Source organism: Arachis hypogaea, chromosome 16, assembly GCF_003086295.3.
Source record: "Arachis hypogaea cultivar Tifrunner chromosome 16, arahy.Tifrunner.gnm2.J5K5, whole genome shotgun sequence".
NCBI classification, from domain to species: domain Eukaryota; kingdom Viridiplantae; phylum Streptophyta; class Magnoliopsida; order Fabales; family Fabaceae; genus Arachis; species Arachis hypogaea.
Window position 1 is genome coordinate 94,515,424 of NC_092051.1, and position 12,287 is coordinate 94,527,710.

The following is a 12,287-nucleotide window of genomic DNA, read 5'->3' on the forward strand; positions in this document are numbered from 1 at the left end:
TGTCAAGTGAAAACTTGAGACTGAGCGGTTAAAGTCAAGGTCCAAAGCAAAAAAAGAGTGTGCTTAAGAAACCTGGACACCTCTAATTGGGGACTTTAGCAAAGCTGAGTCACAATCTGAAAAGGTTCACCCAATTATGTGTCTGTGGCATTTATGTATCCGGTGGTAATACTGGAAAACAAAGTGCTTAGGGCCACGGCCAAGACTCATAAAATAGCTGTGTTCAAGAATCATCATACTGAACTAGGAGAATCAATAACACTATCTGAACTCTGAGTTCCTATAGATGCCAATCATTCTGAACCTCAATGGATAAAGTGAGATGCCAAAACTATTCAAGAGGCAAAAAGCTACAAGTCCCGCTCATTTAATTGGAGCTATGTTTCATTGATAGTTTGGAATTTATAGTATATTCTCTTCTTTTTATCCTATTTGATTTTCAGTTGCTTGGGGACAAGCAAAAATTTAAGTTTGGTATTGTGATGAGCAGATAATTTATACGCTTTTTGGCATTGTTTTTAGTATGTTTTTAGTAGAATCTAGTTACTTTTAGGGATGTTTTCATTAGTTTTTATGTTAAATTCATATTTCTGGACTTTACTATGAGTTTGTGTGTTTTTCTCTGATTTCAGGTATTTTCTGGCTGAAATTGAGGGACTTGAGCAAAAATCAGATTCAGAGGTTGAAGAAGGACTGCTGATGCTGTTGGATTCTGACCTCCCTGCACTCAAAATGGCTTTTCTGGAGCTACAGAACTCAAAATGGCATGCTTCCAATTGCGTTAAAAAGTCGACATACAGGGCTTTCCATAAATATATAATAGTCCATACTTTGGCCAAGTTTAGATGACGTAAAAGGGCGTTGAACGCCAGTTCTATGCTGCTGTCTGGAGTTAAACGCCAGAAACACGTCACAAGCCAGAGTTGAACGCCAGAAATACGTTACAAACTGGCGTTCAACTCCAAGAATGACCTCTGCACGTATAACACTCAAGCTCAGCCCAAGCACACACCAAGTGGGCCCCGGAAGTGGATTTAGGCATCAATTACTTACTTTTGTAAACCCTAGTAGCTAGTTTATTATAAATAGGACTTTTTACTATTGTATTAGACATCTTTGGAAGATCCGGGATTGTATTTTTGATCCTGTGATCTCGTTTTGGGGGCTGGCCATTCGGCCATGCCTGGACCTTTCACTTATGTATTTTCATACGGTAGAGTTTCTACACTCCATAGATTAAGGTGTGGAGCTCTACTGTTCCTCAAAGATTAATGCAAAGTACTACTGTTTTTCTATTCAATTCAACTTATTCCGCTTCTAAGATATTCATTCGCACTTCAACCTGAATGTGATGAACGTGACAATCATCATCATTCCCTATGAACGCGTGCCTGACAACCACTTCCGTTCTACCTTAGATTGAATGAGTATCTCTTGGATCTCTTAATCAGAATCTTCGTGGTATAAGCTAGATTGATGGCAGCATTCATGAGAGTCCGAAAAGTCTAAACCTTGTCTGTGGTATTCCGAGTAGGATTCTGGGATTGAATGACTGTGACGAACTTCAAACTCGCGAGTGCTGGGCGTAGTGACAGACGCAAAAGGAGGGTGAATCCTATTCCAGTATGATCGAGAACCTCAGATGATTAGCCGTGCTGTGACAGAGCATTTGGACCATTTTCACAAGAGAATGGGATGCAGCCATTGGCAAGGGTGATGCCTCCAGACGATTATCCATGCAGTGACAGCGCATCGGACCATTTTCCAGAGAGGATTAAAAGTATCCATTGACAACGGTGATGTCCTTACATAAAGCCAGCCATGGAAAGGAGTAAGACTGATTGGATGAAGATAGTAGGAAAGCAGAGGTTCAGAGGAACGAAAGCATCTCTATACACTTATCTGAAATTTTCACCAATGATATACATAAGTGTTTCTATCCTTACTTTATGTTTATTTTGTTATTAAATTTCGAAAACTCCATAACTATTTTATATCCGCCTGACTGAGATTTACAAGGTGACCATAGCTTTCTTCATACCAACAATCTCCGTGGGATCGACCCTTACTCACGTAAGGTTTATTACTTGGACGACCCAGTGCACTTGCTGGTTAGTTGTATCGAAGTTGTGAATGAAAAATGATTTATTAAGACGTGCGTACAGAGTTTCTGGCGCCGTTACCTGAGATCACAATTTCGTGCACCAGGCACATTGAAGGAGATTGATTGGACAACTAAATGAGAAGGGTTCGGCCACTTCATGATGAGAAACTACACACTTATTCTAAAAAGGGAAGGCATTGGAAAATGTTGCCATGCAACATTGAAAAGGATGGGACCCTTGAAGACCGAGCAATCTCCATCATAAAGTGATGATCCTTGTCCTTTCTCCATGCACAACCCCAACCGTCCATCAAACAACCACTCCATCAATCCACACCCTCCGTTCACTCACAACCTCTCTATCTAAGTGATCCTTGTTCATACCCCACTCTGCACACCTCTCCATTTCGATTTCCCCTTCACTCCCTTCATTGCACTCAACCCTAAACAACCAAAAGTCTCCACACCATTGCCAACTTCACACATTAACCCTCATTCATGGCATCTTCGAGCTCTAAAAGAAGGAAGGGAAAGGAACCTATGGAGTAACACCCGTATGATGAAAAGAGATTTAGAAGCTTGCACCATGCATTGCAATACGGGTGGATGGTGGATAAGGAGATCATTTATGAGCTGGGATTTCAAGTTAGGAAAACTGAGTGTCCCGAAATCACAAAGAAAGTAGAAAAGAGAAGATGGAAGCTCCTCACTGATCCGGTCATTAAGGTGAATGCAAATCTTATAAGAGAGTTTTATGCAAATGCGGTCCGATATGATAAGGCAGATGAGTCATATACAAGCTTTGTGAGAGGAAAGATTGTGGGATTTGGTCCCATGAGTGTCATGAAGGCATTAAAACTGCGGTCCATACCGTTTGAAGAAGAGAGTTATCATTCAAGAATGGACAATAACCCTAATCATGACCAGATTGTGCAAGACATTTGTGTACCAGGAGCTGACTGGGAAAGATATGCAGATAGGAGACCAAGGTTCATCAAGAGAGCAGATCTCACTCCGGAAGCAAATGGGTGGTTCGAAATTGTAAGGAGGTCCATCCTCCCAGCAGCGAACAACTCGGAAGTGAATCTCAAGAGAGCCACACTGGTACACTGTATACTCAAAGGAGGAAAAATCAAGGTTCATGAACTCATAGCAGAAGGCATTAGAAAAATGGCAGAGAAAAGCGACTCAAGAGGAACGTTAGGTTACCCCAGCACTATTTACCGACTGTGCAAGAAAGCTGGGGTGGTGTTTGAAGATGAGGACCCCATATGGATAAAAGAGGGCATTCCAATAACTGTTGGACGAATGCATGCTACCGCATCCCCCCTACCTCAACGAAAGCAAAGGAAGAGGACAGCCCCTCAAGTAGTGGAAGGACAAGTCTTAGAGGGGCAAGCACCAGCCACCTTGGATATGCACGAATTACAGGAAGCCATTGATGGACTATCTCGACAATATTTGGAAAGCCAAGGAGCACAGAGAGAGCTTCAAATACAGATGATGGGGCAGCAAGAAGAGTCGCTCTCAAGATGGATGACTCAACAAGGGGAGTGGCAAAAGCAAATGATGGATCAGCAACTGAGTCAAGGGCAACGATGGGGTGAAACATTCCACAGGATGGAACAAAGGAAAAACGAGCAACAAGAATCCATCCAGAGGCTAATCAACATCCAAGCACATCAAGGTGCACATATACATGAGATGCATCAAAGACAGATAGAACAGGCAGAACTATTGGACGAGCAAAGGGCATTCGCAGAACGAGTTTACCTGAGCGAGACTGGGCATCATATAAATACTCAAGCCAGGCTCGGTTACTTGGTAGGACAACTACCTATATTGCATCCAGGAATCACAAGGTATGAAGAAATGAGGGATGAATTAGCACGAGAAGAAAGACAAAAGGTGGAAGAGAGTCATGAATCAGTGAGGAAGGCACTTGAGGATTGGAAGCAAGCAAGATTGGCACGGATGCGAGGGAATGCAAGAGGACACAAAGAAGACAAACAAGGAGAAAAGCATGGGCATCCACAAGAGTAAATGGTGGTGACGTTCCTTCTTTGGTCCATCTTCTTCCATGCTTTGAATAAGGAAGATCTTGTATGAAATAGAACTTGCTTCCATGTTATGTTTGAACCTTTTTAAATTCTGTCTTTTAAGTTTTTGTGTTGAAGAGGTCTCTGTGTGCTAGTCTTTATGTCACGGCATCCTCTCTTTACTTACTTGTATGCTTGTCCCTTTGAATCAAATGAAAAAGATAATGAGTGTTTTTAAAGACCAGAAAAGAGTTCATACTATGGAGTAAGTTCATGAGTTTATGGTATAGTCATAAGTTAGCTAAGTTGGTTCAACCACAAGGTGGGAGGACAACTATCTGTCATGAATACTATGCTTGAGACACACCCCATGAGACTAGCTAAATAAGAAGATCCTAATAAGAAAAAGGGAAAGAACAATAAAGGTTGAAAAATAAAAGAAAAAGAGTAAGCAATAAGGCTAGGCACCAATGGTTTTAATCTTGAGGCATGTGTCTGTGGTGCTCCTGTGTGAGGGATCTACTTGGATGAATAAGCTCTTAGGGGTGCCTTATCACTTGGTAACTTGGGTTAACTAACTCGGGATTATCAGCTGAAAGTCCACTATCAAGAGTAACTCTCACTACAGAGCATTTAGTAACCCAAAGAGGTGCTGGACACTAAGGTCTCAAGAAAAGAAAATAAATAAACTATATGTCGGTGGTGTGTATGTATGGGGGAGAGACTTGAGCAAGTAAGTCCTTAGGGGTGCTTCAACACCTAGCACCTTGAACCAACTGGTTCGGGAGTGTTGGCTGAAAGCTTATTTTAAAGAGTTGTCCCCTTACAGAGCACTTAGCTTAAGAACAAAAATAAGCCCTGAAATAATAACAAAAGGATCAATGAATAAAAGTCTCATGGGATGCAACCACAGTGAGTATTCTAGGACATGATAAAGGTCTGAAAGCCAGGAAAGAACCTAAGTTGCTATACATGAAACCACCATAAAACCAGGGACATGACTTCCAAAAGAATGACTCATTTCTCTTGGCATTCCATTCATCATTCTCTTGTTCCAATACTAACTTAGGGACAAGCAAGCTTTAAGTTTGGTGTTGTGATGCTAGGACATTTTGGCCAGTTTCACTGACCTTTTCTTTACTATTTTTAGGGTAGTTTCATGCATTTTCTTAGGAAATAAGCTCGTTTTGGGTAGATATTCACTTACATCTTGATTCAAGCATACATTGTGCACTTTACATGATTTCATGAGGATTTTGCATGAATTTAAGGAAAAATTAGATGTTGCATTTCCCATGACTTGGACTAAAACTTTGATGCACTTTATTGCTTGATTTCAGGACAAAGGAAGCAAAGAAGAACCACATTAGTGGCTATGTTAGTTACACTAACGTTAACACTAACGTGGAATGGGAGTAACTTGCAAAGTTAATGAGAAAAGTAATTGCCAATAACGCTCTCGAAGCCATCATTGCCCACGTTAAGAGTCACGTTAACTAAGTTAACGTGAACTCTAACGTGGAAGAATGGAAATGGAGCCAACGTTAGTGACACTTAACATTATCACTAACGTTGGACCAAGCTCATAAGTGGCCACGTTAGTTGCCACGTTAACTTAGTTAACGTGGCCTCTAACGTTAAGAAGTAAAAGGGGACGCCAACGTTAGTGTCATTCAACTTTCTCACTAACGTTGGCCAAGTCACAAGAAGCCACGTTAACCTAGTTAACGTGGAAGCTAACGTGAGGAAACTAGGTGGTCGACAACGTTAGTGACACCAAACATTGTCACTAACGTTGGGATGAACACACACTATCCCCAAGAAGCCACGTTAACTCCCACGTTAACCTAGTTAACGTGGAAGTTAACGTGAAGAAGAAAGGTTGTCGACAACGTTAGTGACACCAAACATTGTCACTAACGTTGGAAGGAGCCAACACAAGCCACAATGAGCCACGTTAACTCCCACGTTAACTTAGTTAACGTGGAAGCTAACGTGAGGAGAGGGATGATGAGCCAACGTTAGTGACATTCAACTTTGTCACTAACGTTGGAGATGGCTAGCACAGCCACGTTAGAAGCCACGTTAACCTAGTTAACATGGACTCTAACGTGGGAGCTAAGGGGCACATTGGAACGTTAGTGACAATGTTAAGTGTCACTAACGTTCTCGAAGGTTGGCAAGCCTACGTTAAAAGAGCCACGTTAACTAAGTTAACGTGGACTCTAACGATGGGAAGGGGGAGGCTTCTCAACGTTATTGGGAAAGTTGAGTCCCAATAACGTGCGCGAAGGACAAAGAGGCAACGTTAGTGGCAACGTTTGTGCCACTAACGTTGAGGTTAACGTGGCTCTTACTTGGGTGAGGAACGTTAGTGAAAAAGTTGAATGTCACTAACGTTCTCGAACCCATATTTTCACTTAACGTTAACACCACTAACGCCCTGAGCTAAAGTCTCTGCCCACTTCACACTTTCTCTCTGCAAGTAAAGCCAAGCCCAATGAAGAAGATAACTGCTTCAAACTCAAGATCCAAAAGCCCAGACACAAAACTTGAAGAGCCAACTAGAAGAGTAGAAGAGTAGTATATATAGGAGTAGCTTTGAATTATTTACAGAGTTGAAAATTATAGGGAGCCTCTGGGCATAGAACTACTCTCTGTATTTACTTCCTCTGCACTTCTAGTTTTCATTATGTATTCTCCATCTTGGTTTTCATTTTCCAGAGCTATGAACAACTAAACCCCTTTCATTGGGTTAGGGAGCTCTGTTGTAATTTGATGGATCAATACTAGTTTTCATTATTCTTCTTCTATCTTTTCTCTTGATTTTACTTGAAAGCTTTCGATCTTCATCCAATTGGGTAGTTATCTTGGAAAAGAAGCTATTCATACTTGGATCTCTTCTGAACCTTGAAAGAGGAATGAAAAGATCATGCTAGAAATGCTTTCTCATGCTGGACCAAATTGGGTTTGGATGGATATGTGACTATAATCCTCTCAACACTTGATTCGGGAAATGCATGTGGTATAATCAGTGACCATACTTCATCTCTTCTCATGAGCAATTGACCAAGGAATTGGCTATTGATCAAGATTTGAGAGATTGAATTACAAGAAATTGTAATTCGATCAATTAAGATTGCCAAGGAGATCAATGAGTGCATTGATTGAGGAAGAGATGAAAATGAAATTGATCGGGAGAATGCAACATCTCCTGAGCCCAATGAACTCCCCATTCCTGATCTTACCCATTCTCTTTAATTTTAGTCATTTACTTTTATGAGCAATTTCCCCATTCCCATTTAAGATTCTGCAATTTACTTTCCGTCATTTACATTCAGCTTTTTATTTCTAGCATTTACTTTGCTGTTATTTACTTTCCCGCCATTTAATTTTCTGCAATTCTCAACTCAAATTCTGATTAGCTCAACTAGAACATTTCTCTAATTAAAGTTGCTTGATCAATCAATCCTTGTGGGATTCGACCTCACTCTATTGTGAGTTTTTACTTGACGACAAATTCGGTACACTTGCCGAAGGAAATTTGTTATGAGACAAGTTTTCCGTGCATCAGAACCCTACTCTTATTTGGCATTTTCCCCCACCTATGTTCTATTTGCTTTGATATCTTTGTTATGGGCTTAATGTTCTTTCCTTTTCTCTCCTTTCAGGCTGGCCACCAAGAGGAGAATGGAAAAGCGTCTAAATGGGGTAACAAGCAAGTCTCTCTGCACAACCTTTTGAAGGAGCTCATCAGTTGTAGCAACCAATCCACCTTGCTCTTCCCTGCATGCACCGAGGACGGTGCAATCTTTAAGTGTGGGGAGGTCGAGGACCGACCTCCGTGGGTAACTACTCCCTTTTTTCAACACCAATTCTTAATTTTCTTTGTTAGTTAGTTGTTGCATTGCATGATAGGTTGCATGATAGTTAGAGTTTGTATATATTCCACCACTTCTTTCTTGCTAGGTCTACTTGGTTAAAGTGATGATTTCTTGTCTAAGAAAACTGTTTTAGGGCACCCTACCAATTTGAATAAAAAATTTTTGTGTTGAACTCGCTTGAAGGAATTAATTTTGGAACATGATTTTTGAGCTAAGATCACATAAGCATGTGAGTTTTGAGCCCAATTGTGTGGTTACATCATATAACCACTTATTTCCATTCTTGTGTGCATTATTCTCTTTCTATGATTGCAATCTTTGATTTGTTTTATTCTTTATGTCCATTATTTTGTGTATGAATGCATTTATATGATTGAGGCCGTTATTTCATTGAGCTCACTTACCCAAATAGCCTTACCTTTTATCTACCATTGTTAGCCAATTTTGAGCCTATGTTAAATCCCCTTTTTGTTCTTTAATTTAGCACATCACTGCCTTAAGTGAAAAACAATAAATGTCCTTAATTTGGATCTTTGATTAACTTAGGTTAGTGAGAGTGTTTAACATTTAAGTGTGAGAAATTTGGGAATATTGGTAGAGGTAAAAGTGTGTTCTTATACTTTTATCGAAGATATTGGGAATTGGGTATATACTCATGCATTAAATATGTAAAACCATATGCATTGATACGTTTGTATATACTTTAGTGAAAAAAAATGATAACGATAAAGAAAAAAAAATATATTAAAAAAAGAGAAAAAGAAAAGCAATAAAAAGGAGACAAAAATGTCCCAAAGCAAAGTAATAATAACAATGCATATAGAATGTGAATTAAAAAGAATGCATGAGTATGTGAAAAAAAAAGTGAGAATCATGGATATTTAGGTGGTGTATTAGAATTGTATAGGTTGTTATATGTGTTTGGTGAGAGCTTAGATTAATCAAAGATGCAAATTTCAAACTCATTTAGCCATATATATATCCTTACCTTTACTCTAACCCCATTACAACCTATGAATAAGTCCTCATGATAAACGTTTGCATGCATTGAATAATTGTTGATTGTTAGATGAAAAACAAATCTTGGAAAGCATGATTATAGGAGAATTGAGTGAATCAACCTTATACACTTGAGCGACTAGAGCGGATACACTTCCGAGGAGGGTTCGATGCTCAATTCCTTGTTTCCGACTTTAATTGGCGCCGACGATATTAAAGAAGCCATGTTTATTGTCTTTGTACTTTTGTGTACTCCTATAAACTGTTGGAGACGATGATAATTACTTAAAAATTTAAATTTCGTTCTCAATCAAAGATATTAGGAAAAAGTTGGATGAAGTTCGCTGGAAGGTGGGACGAATTCTATAAAATTATAGAAGTTCGCTCGAGGTTGGACGAACTCACCAAAACTAAAAAAAAAAATCACATTCCAAAAATTAAAGTTAAAATAATAAATTTGTAAAAATAATAATTTTTTATTTTATTTCAGGAAAAAAAATCTATAGAATAGTACGCGTCAGGAACATCTCTAGTCCCCAAGAGCAATATTCCTCTTGCAAAATGCAAATGTTGGAGTTGAGTATACAAGCCCCTCAAAATTCAGAGCAGTACACAATTACACTACAGTAATAAAACCTTGACTTGAAAGCAACAGCTGCTTAATTAGATTAATACTAACATTTGACGTTGAGGAGCGCTTCAAGGAATGACAAAAGCGAGCGAATAACGAAAATCCTCTCAGCCACATTATCAACTTCATCTGCAACAAAACTGCACACTCAGTATTCATTTGTATTCATTTGGTGTATATCAAAATCATATTATCACATGTGCCTCTTCCTTTATATTGTTTTTGCTTCTATTTCAGACGGGAGATGTTAGTGGATTGGATTCATCCAAAACAACACACATCTTCCGGAGAAGAAGGTAAAAAATATAATAAAAATAAAATAAAATAAAGAGTGATTTCTTTTTAAATACTTCTTAGTAAAATCTTTAAAAAGGACCAATCCTAAAATATTCGCAACAGGGACAAATGAAAATAATATTATATTCTAGGTTTTTCTAAGCTCATTATACGATTGTAGCTAGCAAATGTCTTTAAATGTCTTATATACTTATTGTATTTATTGAAGAAAAGATATTAACATTATTTAATTAGAAGATCTTAAGTATTCTAAAAGTAATAATGTTTTAGTGCTTTTAGCTGTTGATTTTTAGTATATATATAAAATTGAAACACTAAAATTAGTAAAATATTTAAAAAAATTTCTATGTTATTTTGTTAGCAAAAAGCTACTCATAACTATTTACGGTTTGAGAAATCCTATGTAAGTAGGATAATATAATGTGGGTATGGTAGGAAAAATAAATAAAAAACAAAAATATTATGTATATATAAAAAATTAATTATAAAATTATGAGAATTTTTTTTAAAAGATGTTAAAATAATATTTTTTTTATTTATAAAATATATATTTTTTTCTTTTATAATTTTTAAAAAAAAAAAATTTAATTCATTTTAAAATTTTTGTGTTAATAAATAATATCAACTTTACTCATTTTTTAAAAAAAAAAGTTACTTTTATAAAATATTTTTTAACAAAAATTTTATTTTTTGTGATTAAATTTTGTATATCAAAATATCTTTTAACAAATCATTTTTCTAGTGATTAAATTATATTTTTTTTAAAATATCTTTTAAATATTTTATAATGATTAAATTATTTTTTACCAAGATACCCTTCAATATTATTTTTCTAGTGATATTTTGAAATCAATGTATATTATTTTAACAATAAATTAAAAAAAATTCCTATGAGACTAATAGCAAAATATAAAAAAATATTATACCAAATTTGTAAAATTATGTTTAGTAATATGCATTAATATCATGAGATTAATCGTAAAACATACAAAAAAATTATTGTTAAAGAAAATTTTGGAAAAATTATAATTTAATAACTAAAAAATTATTGAAGGGTATCTTAGTAAAAAATAATTTAATTATTAAAAATTATTTTAAAAGATATTTTGGTAAAAATAAAATTTAGTTACTAAAAAATAATATGTTAAAGAATATTTTGGTAAATAAAATTTAATTACAAAAAATTAAATTTTTTAGAAGTGGTATTTTAGTAAAAAAATAGATAAAATTGATAATAGTTAACACAAAAATTTAAAATGGGTTAAAGAATAAGTTTTTTAAAAGTTATAAAGAATGAGAATATATATTTTATAAATAGAGAGGAGAAAAAATGTTATTTTAGTATTTTAAAAAAAAGAAGTAAAATTTTTTCTAAAATTAATTATTATATATTTATATATAAATATGTGAAGTTTAAAATATATTAAATAGTTAATAGTTAATATGGGTATTTTATATTTTAATATATATTTTATATTAATAGTTAATTTTAATGGTTGATTTTAGTATATATTAAATATAATTAAAAATATTGATATAATATAAAAATATATAATGATTATGTTACAGAATTTTTTTATAAATAAATAATTTAATTATTTTATTTAACAAAATATATAATTTGTAGCATATTTATCAATTTATATCATATTAATTTCTTTCATTTATAGTATAAACGAAATAATTATGAATGTATCTCGTTTAAACAAGATATCTTCATAATTATTTCGTTTACACTGTAAACGAGATAGGTATATTATTATTAAAAAAATAAACGAGATACATTTATTATTATTTCATTTACACTGTAAACGAGATATGTATATTATTATTAAAAAAAGTAGTTATAAATGTATATTTTTTTATTTTTAATATTGGGTAAACAATGGTGTTTTTCTAAATTGTGATATATTGTGGTATTTTTCTAAAATATGAGATGATTTAGTTTACGGAGTACAAATCAGACCGTCCAATTTTTAAGAGGTACAGAAATCTGACCGTCCGATTTGTGTACCCCAAATTTTAAAAATGTGTACCTCCCATAATTTTAAAAAATAACAAAAATTACACGTTAAGCTATAACACTCATCCTACTTCTATATCCAAATTTTTTAGCCTATAAATATATCTCGTTTATACTATGAGATATATCTATTTTTTTCAAATTTTATATATTTTATTTATATACATTCATAATTATTTTATTTACATTATAAACAAAATAAAATCAATGTATTACCAATTGATAAATATGTTATAAATTATATATTTTGATAATTAAAATAATTTAATTTATTTATAAAAAATTCTTATGTTACGTATAAATTAAAAAA